The 12,237-nt window shown below is 49.1% G+C and overlaps 7 non-coding genes across 7 annotated transcripts; all 7 read right to left on the reverse strand.

Annotated features, from left to right (window-relative positions):
* Positions 1-1,086: 1,086 nt before the first annotated feature.
* LOC138276461 (5S ribosomal RNA) lies at positions 1,087-1,209 on the reverse strand. The gene has a single exon (XR_011200629.1). It is a non-coding gene; the product is annotated as a 5S ribosomal RNA (ribosomal RNA).
* A 1,675-nt stretch (positions 1,210-2,884) lies between these two features.
* On the reverse strand, positions 2,885-3,007 carry LOC138276455 (5S ribosomal RNA). Its single transcript, XR_011200623.1, has one exon. It is a non-coding gene; the product is annotated as a 5S ribosomal RNA (ribosomal RNA).
* A 1,690-nt stretch (positions 3,008-4,697) lies between these two features.
* Positions 4,698-4,816, reverse strand: LOC138276427 (5S ribosomal RNA). Its single transcript, XR_011200596.1, has one exon. It is a non-coding gene; the product is annotated as a 5S ribosomal RNA (ribosomal RNA).
* Positions 4,817-6,491: 1,675 nt separating this feature from the next.
* Positions 6,492-6,614, reverse strand: LOC138276462 (5S ribosomal RNA). The gene has a single exon (XR_011200630.1). It is a non-coding gene; the product is annotated as a 5S ribosomal RNA (ribosomal RNA).
* A 1,675-nt stretch (positions 6,615-8,289) lies between these two features.
* On the reverse strand, positions 8,290-8,412 carry LOC138276456 (5S ribosomal RNA). Its single transcript, XR_011200624.1, has one exon. It is a non-coding gene; the product is annotated as a 5S ribosomal RNA (ribosomal RNA).
* A 1,690-nt stretch (positions 8,413-10,102) lies between these two features.
* On the reverse strand, positions 10,103-10,221 carry LOC138276428 (5S ribosomal RNA). The gene has a single exon (XR_011200597.1). It is a non-coding gene; the product is annotated as a 5S ribosomal RNA (ribosomal RNA).
* A 1,690-nt stretch (positions 10,222-11,911) lies between these two features.
* Positions 11,912-12,030, reverse strand: LOC138276429 (5S ribosomal RNA). The gene has a single exon (XR_011200598.1). It is a non-coding gene; the product is annotated as a 5S ribosomal RNA (ribosomal RNA).
* Between the last annotated feature and the right edge of the window lie 207 nt (positions 12,031-12,237).

Here is a 12,237-nt window from a genome sequence, read left to right on the forward strand (position 1 = left end):
ATCTGCAACACATTCGCCATGCCTTGCAGGCAGAGGGTGGCCAGTCTTTCCTTTCCTTTTGGCAAACCAGGGTCCCACTGAAAGTACGTAGGAGTTGTCGGAAAAATCGGATCTGTCATCATGGACTCCTTTCTGAAACAAGATGCAAAATAACGCCCCTTCTCACAACCCCAGTGAAAGTGAAAGGGTCAGAGGTGTGTTGTTTAATGCTTAGGACGCAACAGTGGATCACGTGCTCTCTGCTGGGATGTTTTCCTATGTTGAAGAGGGTTTATTCTGCACAGGCCCTGCTCACCCATTCTTTCTGTGGTCGATAAATGGATCGTTGAGTTAATGACACCTCTTACAGCGCCAGGAAATGCCGGAAAATGCTGCCGAATGCTTTTAAAACAGCTCAAATTGTACGCACCTTTCCTCTTTTTATTCCCTGTTTCTGGAATGCTCTGCTTTTGGACTCTATTACACTTGCGTCTGCAACTCACTTCATTCTTCCACACCTAATAGATCATCGTCCTTTTATCAGATTTCCCACACGCTGTGCTGATTTTTTGCATTTGGTTGCCAATTGTAGGCTCGAGCACTATTTCTTGGGGGCTAAGGATTATTCATGGTACAAGTCTTAAAGAAAATAAGTCGGGGGACTAACCAAGTTAGACACTATGCAAGTGACATCACGGCACATGACATCACGGCACATGACATCAGGCCGTGTGAAATCGCACCTGGAAAAACAGGAAGTGGCATCACAACCCATGACCTGCCAGGAAATGAGATGCCAAGAAGTGAGATCTGATCTGAAGACCTGACACATATGCTTACCGCAAGAAAGCAAAGCCTTAGCTAGGGGAGCCTTTGTCCGTCGTGGAGCAAATGCTGTCTTGACTTTGGGCCGAGTGTAAAGTGCATAATAATTGTAAGTTTTCCTTGGGAAAGTGTGTATTTTCGTGTTAATGCTGTTCTTTTTCCTTTCTTTTTTTAAGAGAGTAAAAAAAGAGTGTAGTAAATAAAAAGTGTAAAATGAAATTAGCGAGGAAGCTGTGTAATGGAGGTTAGACGTGCGCCACCTAGTGTGTGCGAGAGGCAAAATGCCTACAGCACCTGGTATTCCCAGGCGGTCTCCCATCCAAGTACTAACTAGGCCCGACCCTGCTTAGCTTCCGAGATCGGACGAGAGAGATCGGGCGCATTCAGGGTGGTATGGCCGTAGGCAGGAAAGGCTGCACTTTCAGCTCTCTTCTGCTCACCCGGCCCACCGGCCTGGAGCCGACTGCTCTTAATTGCAGCGGAACACCCTCCCACTGGGAACTCCCACACTGCCCCAGGCACAATGCCCCAACCCACACGGAACAACATTTTTTACTCCTCCATTTACCATGCTCGCCGCTACTCCCGCTTCTCTCGTCTTCACAGGCTGCAGCAGCCCCCACCAAACCTAGCACGACCAGCAGGCGGCGCCTGTCACACTCTCAAGTGCAATGGACAACCCTCACCTCACACAGCATGTGCTGCGCCTCCTTGGACCCCTCCTTAGGGCATGACACCGAGGAGTCACCAGGGGAGACGCTGCTTCTCAACAGCAGCCTTCATTCCCCCCTCCCAAGGACCAATAGTTGCTGCTATGCAGTTCTCTTTTCCTCATCCCACTGGGTGGCGACACCTCCATTCACTCTGGCCAGGAGAAATAGCTCTTCTACACTACCTTAACAACTCCAGAAAGAAACGGGAAGGCACGCCAATCACTTACCTCTTCTTGCACTTTTTTCACTTACTGGAGAGGCTCTGTCACTCAGACTCTGCCATCTGCAACACATTCGCCATGCCTTGCAGGCAGAGGGTGGCCAGTCTTTCCTTTCCTTTTGGCAAACCAGGGTCCCACTGAAAGTACGTAGGAGTTGTCGGAAAAATCGGATCTGTCATCATGGACTCCTTTCTGAAACAAGATGCAAAATAACGCCCCTTCTCACAATCCCAGTGAAAGTGAAAGGGTCAGAGGTGTGTTGTTTAATGCTTAGGACGCAACAGTGGATCACGTGCTCTCTGCTGGGATGTTTTCCTATGTTGAAGAGGGTTTATTCTGCACAGGCCCTGCTCACCCATTCTTTCTGTGGTCGATAAATGGATCGTTGAGTTAAGGACACCTCTTACAGCGCCAGGAAATGCCGGAAAATGCTGCCGAATGCTTTTAAAACAGCTCAAATTGTACGCACCTTTCCTCTTTTTATTCCCTGTTTCTGGAATGCTCTGCTTTTGGACTCTATTACACTTGCGTCTGCAACTCACTTCATTCTTCCACACCTAATAGATCATCGTCCTTTTATCAGATTTCCCACACGCTGTGCTGATTTTTTGCATTTGGTTGCCAATTGTAGGCTCGAGCACTATTTCTTGGGGGCTAAGGATTATTCATGGTACAAGTCTTAAAGAAAATAAGTCGGGGGACTACCCAAGTTAGACACTATGCAAGTGACATCACGGCACATGACATCACGGCACATGACATCAGGCCGTGTGAAATCGCACCTGGAAAAACAGGAAGTGGCATCACAACACATGACCTGCCAGGAAATGAGATGCCAAGAAGTGAGATCTGATCTGAAGACCTGACACATATGCTTACCGCAAGAAAGCAAAGCCTTAGCTAGGGGAGCCTTTGTCCGTCGTGGAGCAAATGCTGTCTTGACTTTGGGCCGAGTGTAAAGTGCATAATAATTGTAAGTTTTCCTTGGGAAAGTGTGTATTTTCGTGTTAATGCTGTTCTTTTTCCTTTCTTTTTTTAAGAGAGTAAAAAAAGAGTGTAGTAAATAAAAAGTGTAAAATGAAATTAGCGAGGAAGCTGTGTAATGGAGGTTAGACGTGCGCCACCTAGTGTGTGCGAGAGGCAAAATGCCTACAGCACCTGGTATTCCCAGGCGGTCTCCCATCCAAGTACTAACCAGGCCCGACCCTGCTTAGCTTCCGAGATCGGACGAGAGAGATCGGGCGCATTCAGGGTGGTATGGCCGTAGGCAGGAAAGGCTGCACTTTCAGCTCTCTTCTGCTCACCCGGCCCACCGGCCTGGAGCCGACTGCTCTTAATTGCAGCGGAACACCCTCCCACTGGGAACTCCCACACTGCCCCAGGCACAATGCCCCAACCCACACGGAACAACATTTTTTACTCCTCCATTTACCATGCTCGGCGCTACTCCCGCTTCTCTCGTCTTCACAGGCTGCAGCAGCCCCCACCAAACCTAGCACGACCAGCAGGCGGCGCCTGTCACACTCTCAAGTGCAATGGACAACCCTCACCTCACACAGCATGTGCTGCGCCTCCTTGGACCCCTCCTTAGGGCATGACACCGAGGAGTCACCAGGGGAGACGCTGCTTCTCAACAGCAGCCTTCATTCCCCCCTCCCAAGGACCAATAGTTGCTGCTATGCAGTTCTCTTTTCCTCATCCCACTGGGTGGCGACACCTCCATTCACTCTGGCCAGGAGAAATAGCTCTTCTACACTACCTTAACAACTCCAGAAAGAAACGGGAAGGCACGCCAATCACTTACCTCTTCTTGCACTTTTTTCACTTACTGGAGAGGCTCTGTCACTCAGACTCTGCCATCTGCAACACATTCGCCATGCCTTGCAGGCAGAGGGTGGCCAGTCTTTCCTTTCCTTTTGGCAAACCAGGGTCCCACTGAAAGTACGTAGGAGTTGTCGGAAAAATCGGATCTGTCATCATGGACTCCTTTCTGAAACAAGATGCAAAATAACGCCCCTTCTCACAACCCCAGTGAAAGTGAAAGGGTCAGAGGTGTGTTGTTTAATGCTTAGGACGCAACAGTGGATCACGTGCTCTCTGCTGGGATGTTTTCCTATTTTGAAGAGGGTTTATTCTGCACAGGCCCTGCTCACCCATTCTTTCTGTGGTCGATAAATGGATCGTTGAGTTAATGACACCTCTTACAGCACCAGGAAATGCCGAAAAATGCTGCCGAATGCTTTTAAAACAGCTCAAATTGTACGCACCTTTCCTCTTTTTATTCCCTGTTTCTGGAATGCTCTGCTTTTGGACTCTATTACACTTGCGTCTGCAACTCACTTCATTCTTCCACACCTAATAGATCATCGTCCTTTTATCAGATTTCCCACACGCTGTGCAGATTTTTTGCATTTGGTTGCCAATTGTAGGCTCGAGCACTATTTCTTGGGGGCTAAGGATTATTCATGGTACAAGTCTTAAAGAAAATAAGTCGGGGGACTAACCAAGTTAGACACTATGCAAGTGACATCACGGCACATGACATCACGGCACATGACATCACGGCACATGACATCAGGCCGTGTGAAATCGCACCTGGAAAAACAGGAAGTGGCATCACAACCCATGACCTGCCAGGAAATGAGATGCCAAGAAGTGAGATCTGATCTGAAGACCTGACACATATGCTTACCGCAAGAAAGCAAAGCCTTAGCTAGGGGAGCCTTTGTCCGTCGTGGAGCAAATGCTGTCTTGACTTTGGGCCGAGTGTAAAGTGCATAATAATTGTAAGTTTTCCTTGGGAAAGTGTGTATTTTCGTGTTAATGCTGTTCTTTTTCCTTTCTTTTTTTAAGAGAGTAAAAAAAGAGTGTAGTAAATAAAAAGTGTAAAATGAAATTAGCGAGGAAGCTGTGTAATGGAGGTTAGACGTGCGCCACCTAGTGTGCGCGAGAGGCAAAATGCCTACAGCACCTGGTATTCCCAGGCGGTCTCCCATCCAAGTACTAACCAGGCCCGACCCTGCTTAGCTTCCGAGATCGGACGAGATCGGGCGCATTCAGGGTGGTATGGCCGTAGGCAGGAAAGGCTGCACTTTCAGCTCTCTTCTGCTCACCCGGCCCACCGGCCTGGAGCCGACTGCTCTTAATTGCAGCGGAACACCCTCCCACTGTGAACTCCCACACTGCCCCAGGCACAATGCCCCAACCCACACGGAACAACATTTTTTACTCCTCCATTTACCATGCTCGGCGCTACTCCCGCTTCTCTCGTCTTCACAGGCTGCAGCAGCCCCCACCAAACCTAGCACGACCAGCAGGCGGCGCCTGTCACACTCTCAAGTGCAATGGACAACCCTCACCTCACACAGCATGTGCTGCGCCTCCTTGGACCCCTCCTTAGGGCATGACACCGAGGAGTCACCAGGGGAGACGCTGCTTCTCAACAGCAGCCTTCATTCCCCCCTCCCAAGGACCAATAGTTGCTGCTATGCAGTTCTCTTTTCCTCATCCCACTGGGTGGCGACACCTCCATTCACTCTGGCCAGGAGAAATAGCTCTTCTACACTACCTTAACAACTCCAGAAAGAAACGGGAAGGCACGCCAATCACTTACCTCTTCTTGCACTTTTTTCACTTACTGGAGAGGCTCTGTCACTCAGACTCTGCCATCTGCAACACATTCGCCATGCCTTGCAGGCAGAGGGTGGCCAGTCTTTCCTTTCCTTTTGGCAAACCAGGGTCCCACTGAAAGTACGTAGGAGTTGTCGGAAAAATCGGATCTGTCATCATGGACTCCTTTCTGAAACAAGATGCAAAATAACGCCCCTTCTCACAACCCCAGTGAAAGTGAAAGGGTCAGAGGTGTGTTGTTTAATGCTTAGGACGCAACAGTGGATCACGTGCTCTCTGCTGGGATGTTTTCCTATGTTGAAGAGGGTTTATTCTGCACAGGCCCTGCTCACCCATTCTTTCTGTGGTCGATAAATGGATCGTTGAGTTAATGACACCTCTTACAGCGCCAGGAAATGCCGGAAAATGCTGCCGAATGCTTTTAAAACAGCTCAAATTGTACGCACCTTTCCTCTTTTTATTCCCTGTTTCTGGAATGCTCTGCTTTTGGACTCTATTACACTTGCGTCTGCAACTCACTTCATTCTTCCACACCTAATAGATCATCGTCCTTTTATCAGATTTCCCACACGCTGTGCTGATTTTTTGCATTTGGTTGCCAATTGTAGGCTCGAGCACTATTTCTTGGGGGCTAAGGATTATTCATGGTACAAGTCTTAAAGAAAATAAGTCGGGGGACTAACCAAGTTAGACACTATGCAAGTGACATCACGGCACATGACATCACGGCACATGACATCAGGCCGTGTGAAATCGCACCTGGAAAAACAGGAAGTGGCATCACAACACATGACCTGCCAGGAAATGAGATGCCAAGAAGTGAGATCTGATCTGAAGACCTGACACATATGCTTACCGCAAGAAAGCAAAGCCTTAGCTAGGGGAGCCTTTGTCCGTCGTGGAGCAAATGCTGTCTTGACTTTGGGCCGAGTGTAAAGTGCATAATAATTGTAAGTTTTCCTTGGGAAAGTGTGTATTTTCGTGTTAATGCTGTTCTTTTTCCTTTCTTTTTTTAAGAGAGTAAAAAAAGAGTGTAGTAAATAAAAAGTGTAAAATGAAATTAGCGAGGAAGCTGTGTAATGGAGGTTAGACGTGCGCCACCTAGTGTGTGCGAGAGGCAAAATGCCTACAGCACCTGGTATTCCCAGGCGGTCTCCCATCCAAGTACTAACTAGGCCCGACCCTGCTTAGCTTCCGAGATCGGACGAGAGAGATCGGGCGCATTCAGGGTGGTATGGCCGTAGGCAGGAAAGGCTGCACTTTCAGCTCTCTTCTGCTCACCCGGCCCACCGGCCTGGAGCCGACTGCTCTTAATTGCAGCGGAACACCCTCCCACTGGGAACTCCCACACTGCCCCAGGCACAATGCCCCAACCCACACGGAACAACATTTTTTACTCCTCCATTTACCATGCTCGCCGCTACTCCCGCTTCTCTCGTCTTCACAGGCTGCAGCAGCCCCCACCAAACCTAGCACGACCAGCAGGCGGCGCCTGTCACACTCTCAAGTGCAATGGACAACCCTCACCTCACACAGCATGTGCTGCGCCTCCTTGGACCCCTCCTTAGGGCATGACACCGAGGAGTCACCAGGGGAGACGCTGCTTCTCAACAGCAGCCTTCATTCCCCCCTCCCAAGGACCAATAGTTGCTGCTATGCAGTTCTCTTTTCCTCATCCCACTGGGTGGCGACACCTCCATTCACTCTGGCCAGGAGAAATAGCTCTTCTACACTACCTTAACAACTCCAGAAAGAAACGGGAAGGCACGCCAATCACTTACCTCTTCTTGCACTTTTTTCACTTACTGGAGAGGCTCTGTCACTCAGACTCTGCCATCTGCAACACATTCGCCATGCCTTGCAGGCAGAGGGTGGCCAGTCTTTCCTTTCCTTTTGGCAAACCAGGGTCCCACTGAAAGTACGTAGGAGTTGTCGGAAAAATCGGATCTGTCATCATGGACTCCTTTCTGAAACAAGATGCAAAATAACGCCCCTTCTCACAATCCCAGTGAAAGTGAAAGGGTCAGAGGTGTGTTGTTTAATGCTTAGGACGCAACAGTGGATCACGTGCTCTCTGCTGGGATGTTTTCCTATGTTGAAGAGGGTTTATTCTGCACAGGCCCTGCTCACCCATTCTTTCTGTGGTCGATAAATGGATCGTTGAGTTAAGGACACCTCTTACAGCGCCAGGAAATGCCGGAAAATGCTGCCGAATGCTTTTAAAACAGCTCAAATTGTACGCACCTTTCCTCTTTTTATTCCCTGTTTCTGGAATGCTCTGCTTTTGGACTCTATTACACTTGCGTCTGCAACTCACTTCATTCTTCCACACCTAATAGATCATCGTCCTTTTATCAGATTTCCCACACGCTGTGCTGATTTTTTGCATTTGGTTGCCAATTGTAGGCTCGAGCACTATTTCTTGGGGGCTAAGGATTATTCATGGTACAAGTCTTAAAGAAAATAAGTCGGGGGACTACCCAAGTTAGACACTATGCAAGTGACATCACGGCACATGACATCACGGCACATGACATCAGGCCGTGTGAAATCGCACCTGGAAAAACAGGAAGTGGCATCACAACACATGACCTGCCAGGAAATGAGATGCCAAGAAGTGAGATCTGATCTGAAGACCTGACACATATGCTTACCGCAAGAAAGCAAAGCCTTAGCTAGGGGAGCCTTTGTCCGTCGTGGAGCAAATGCTGTCTTGACTTTGGGCCGAGTGTAAAGTGCATAATAATTGTAAGTTTTCCTTGGGAAAGTGTGTATTTTCGTGTTAATGCTGTTCTTTTTCCTTTCTTTTTTTAAGAGAGTAAAAAAAGAGTGTAGTAAATAAAAAGTGTAAAATGAAATTAGCGAGGAAGCTGTGTAATGGAGGTTAGACGTGCGCCACCTAGTGTGTGCGAGAGGCAAAATGCCTACAGCACCTGGTATTCCCAGGCGGTCTCCCATCCAAGTACTAACCAGGCCCGACCCTGCTTAGCTTCCGAGATCGGACGAGAGAGATCGGGCGCATTCAGGGTGGTATGGCCGTAGGCAGGAAAGGCTGCACTTTCAGCTCTCTTCTGCTCACCCGGCCCACCGGCCTGGAGCCGACTGCTCTTAATTGCAGCGGAACACCCTCCCACTGGGAACTCCCACACTGCCCCAGGCACAATGCCCCAACCCACACGGAACAACATTTTTTACTCCTCCATTTACCATGCTCGGCGCTACTCCCGCTTCTCTCGTCTTCACAGGCTGCAGCAGCCCCCACCAAACCTAGCACGACCAGCAGGCGGCGCCTGTCACACTCTCAAGTGCAATGGACAACCCTCACCTCACACAGCATGTGCTGCGCCTCCTTGGACCCCTCCTTAGGGCATGACACCGAGGAGTCACCAGGGGAGACGCTGCTTCTCAACAGCAGCCTTCATTCCCCCCTCCCAAGGACCAATAGTTGCTGCTATGCAGTTCTCTTTTCCTCATCCCACTGGGTGGCGACACCTCCATTCACTCTGGCCAGGAGAAATAGCTCTTCTACACTACCTTAACAACTCCAGAAAGAAACGGGAAGGCACGCCAATCACTTACCTCTTCTTGCACTTTTTTCACTTACTGGAGAGGCTCTGTCACTCAGACTCTGCCATCTGCAACACATTCGCCATGCCTTGCAGGCAGAGGGTGGCCAGTCTTTCCTTTCCTTTTGGCAAACCAGGGTCCCACTGAAAGTACGTAGGAGTTGTCGGAAAAATCGGATCTGTCATCATGGACTCCTTTCTGAAACAAGATGCAAAATAACGCCCCTTCTCACAATCCCAGTGAAAGTGAAAGGGTCAGAGGTGTGTTGTTTAATGCTTAGGACGCAACAGTGGATCACGTGCTCTCTGCTGGGATGTTTTCCTATGTTGAAGAGGGTTTATTCTGCACAGGCCCTGCTCACCCATTCTTTCTGTGGTCGATAAATGGATCGTTGAGTTAAGGACACCTCTTACAGCGCCAGGAAATGCCGGAAAATGCTGCCGAATGCTTTTAAAACAGCTCAAATTGTACGCACCTTTCCTCTTTTTATTCCCTGTTTCTGGAATGCTCTGCTTTTGGACTCTATTACACTTGCGTCTGCAACTCACTTCATTCTTCCACACCTAATAGATCATCGTCCTTTTATCAGATTTCCCACACGCTGTGCTGATTTTTTGCATTTGGTTGCCAATTGTAGGCTCGAGCACTATTTCTTGGGGGCTAAGGATTATTCATGGTACAAGTCTTAAAGAAAATAAGTCGGGGGACTAACCAAGTTAGACACTATGCAAGTGACATCACGGCACATGACATCACGGCACATGACATCACGGCACATGACATCAGGCCGTGTGAAATCGCACCTGGAAAAACAGGAAGTGGCATCACAACCCATGACCTGCCAGGAAATGAGATGCCAAGAAGTGAGATCTGATCTGAAGACCTGACACATATGCTTACCGCAAGAAAGCAAAGCCTTAGCTAGGGGAGCCTTTGTCCGTCGTGGAGCAAATGCTGTCTTGACTTTGGGCCGAGTGTAAAGTGCATAATAATTGTAAGTTTTCCTTGGGAAAGTGTGTATTTTCGTGTTAATGCTGTTCTTTTTCCTTTCTTTTTTTAAGAGAGTAAAAAAAGAGTGTAGTAAATAAAAAGTGTCAAATGAAATTAGCGAGGAAGCTGTGTAATGGAGGTTAGACGTGCGCCACCTAGTGTGCGCGAGAGGCAAAATGCCTACAGCACCTGGTATTCCCAGGCGGTCTCCCATCCAAGTACTAACCAGGCCCGACCCTGCTTAGCTTCCGAGATCGGACGAGATCGGGCGCATTCAGGGTGGTATGGCCGTAGGCAGGAAAGGCTGCACTTTCAGCTCTCTTCTGCTCACCCGGCCCACCGGCCTGGAGCCGACTGCTCTTAATTGCAGCGGAACACCCTCCCACTGGGAACTCCCACACTGCCCCAGGCACAATGCCCCAACCCACACGGAACAACATTTTTTACTCCTCCATTTACCATGCTCGGCGCTACTCCCGCTTCTCTCGTCTTCACAGGCTGCAGCAGCCCCCACCAAACCTAGCACGACCAGCAGGCGGCGCCTGTCACACTCTCAAGTGCAATGGACAACCCTCACCTCACACAGCATGTGCTGCGCCTCCTTGGACCCCTCCTTAGGGCATGACACCGAGGAGTCACCAGGGGAGACGCTGCTTCTCAACAGCAGCCTTCATTCCCCCCTCCCAAGGACCAATAGTTGCTGCTATGCAGTTCTCTTTTCCTCATCCCACTGGGTGGCGACACCTCCATTCACTCTGGCCAGGAGAAATAGCTCTTCTACACTACCTTAACAACTCCAGAAAGAAACGGGAAGGCACGCCAATCACTTACCTCTTCTTGCACTTTTTTCACTTACTGGAGAGGCTCTGTCACTCAGACTCTGCCATCTGCAACACATTCGCCATGCCTTGCAGGCAGAGGGTGGCCAGTCTTTCCTTTCCTTTTGGCAAACCAGGGTCCCACTGAAAGTACGTAGGAGTTGTCGGAAAAATCGGATCTGTCATCATGGACTCCTTTCTGAAACAAGATGCAAAATAACGCCCCTTCTCACAATCCCAGTGAAAGTGAAAGGGTCAGAGGTGTGTTGTTTAATGCTTAGGACGCAACAGTGGATCACGTGCTCTCTGCTGGGATGTTTTCCTATGTTGAAGAGGGTTTATTCTGCACAGGCCCTGCTCACCCATTCTTTCTGTGGTCGATAAATGGATCGTTGAGTTAAGGACACCTCTTACAGCGCCAGGAAATGCCGGAAAATGCTGCCGAATGCTTTTAAAACAGCTCAAATTGTACGCACCTTTCCTCTTTTTATTCCCTGTTTCTGGAATGCTCTGCTTTTGGACTCTATTACACTTGCGTCTGCAACTCACTTCATTCTTCCACACCTAATAGATCATCGTCCTTTTATCAGATTTCCCACACGCTGTGCTGATTTTTTGCATTTGGTTGCCAATTGTAGGCTCGAGCACTATTTCTTGGGGGCTAAGGATTATTCATGGTACAAGTCTTAAAGAAAATAAGTCGGGGGACTAACCAAGTTAGACACTATGCAAGTGACATCACGGCACATGACATCACGGCACATGACATCACGGCACATGACATCAGGCCGTGTGAAATCGCACCTGGAAAAACAGGAAGTGGCATCACAACCCATGACCTGCCAGGAAATGAGATGCCAAGAAGTGAGATCTGATCTGAAGACCTGACACATATGCTTACCGCAAGAAAGCAAAGCCTTAGCTAGGGGAGCCTTTGTCCGTCGTGGAGCAAATGCTGTCTTGACTTTGGGCCGAGTGTAAAGTGCATAATAATTGTAAGTTTTCCTTGGGAAAGTGTGTATTTTCGTGTTAATGCTGTTCTTTTTCCTTTCTTTTTTTAAGAGAGTAAAAAAAGAGTGTAGTAAATAAAAAGTGTAAAATGAAATTAGCGAGGAAGCTGTGTAATGGAGGTTAGACGTGCGCCACCTAGTGTGCGCGAGAGGCAAAATGCCTACAGCACCTGGTATTCCCAGGCGGTCTCCCATCCAAGTACTAACCAGGCCCGACCCTGCTTAGCTTCCGAGATCGGACGAGATCGGGCGCATTCAGGGTGGTATGGCCGTAGGCAGGAAAGGCTGCACTTTCAGCTCTCTTCTGCTCACCCGGCCCACCGGCCTGGAGCCGACTGCTCTTAATTGCAGCGGAACACCCTCCCACTGGGAACTCCCACACTGCCCCAGGCACAATGCCCCAACCCACACGGAACAACATTTTTTACTCCTCCATTTACCATGCTCGCCGCTACTCCCGCTTCTCTCGTCTTCACAGGCTGCA

Source organism: Pleurodeles waltl, unplaced genomic scaffold (genome assembly GCF_031143425.1).
Source record: "Pleurodeles waltl isolate 20211129_DDA unplaced genomic scaffold, aPleWal1.hap1.20221129 scaffold_388, whole genome shotgun sequence".
Classification (NCBI taxonomy): Eukaryota; Metazoa; Chordata; class Amphibia; order Caudata; family Salamandridae; genus Pleurodeles; species Pleurodeles waltl.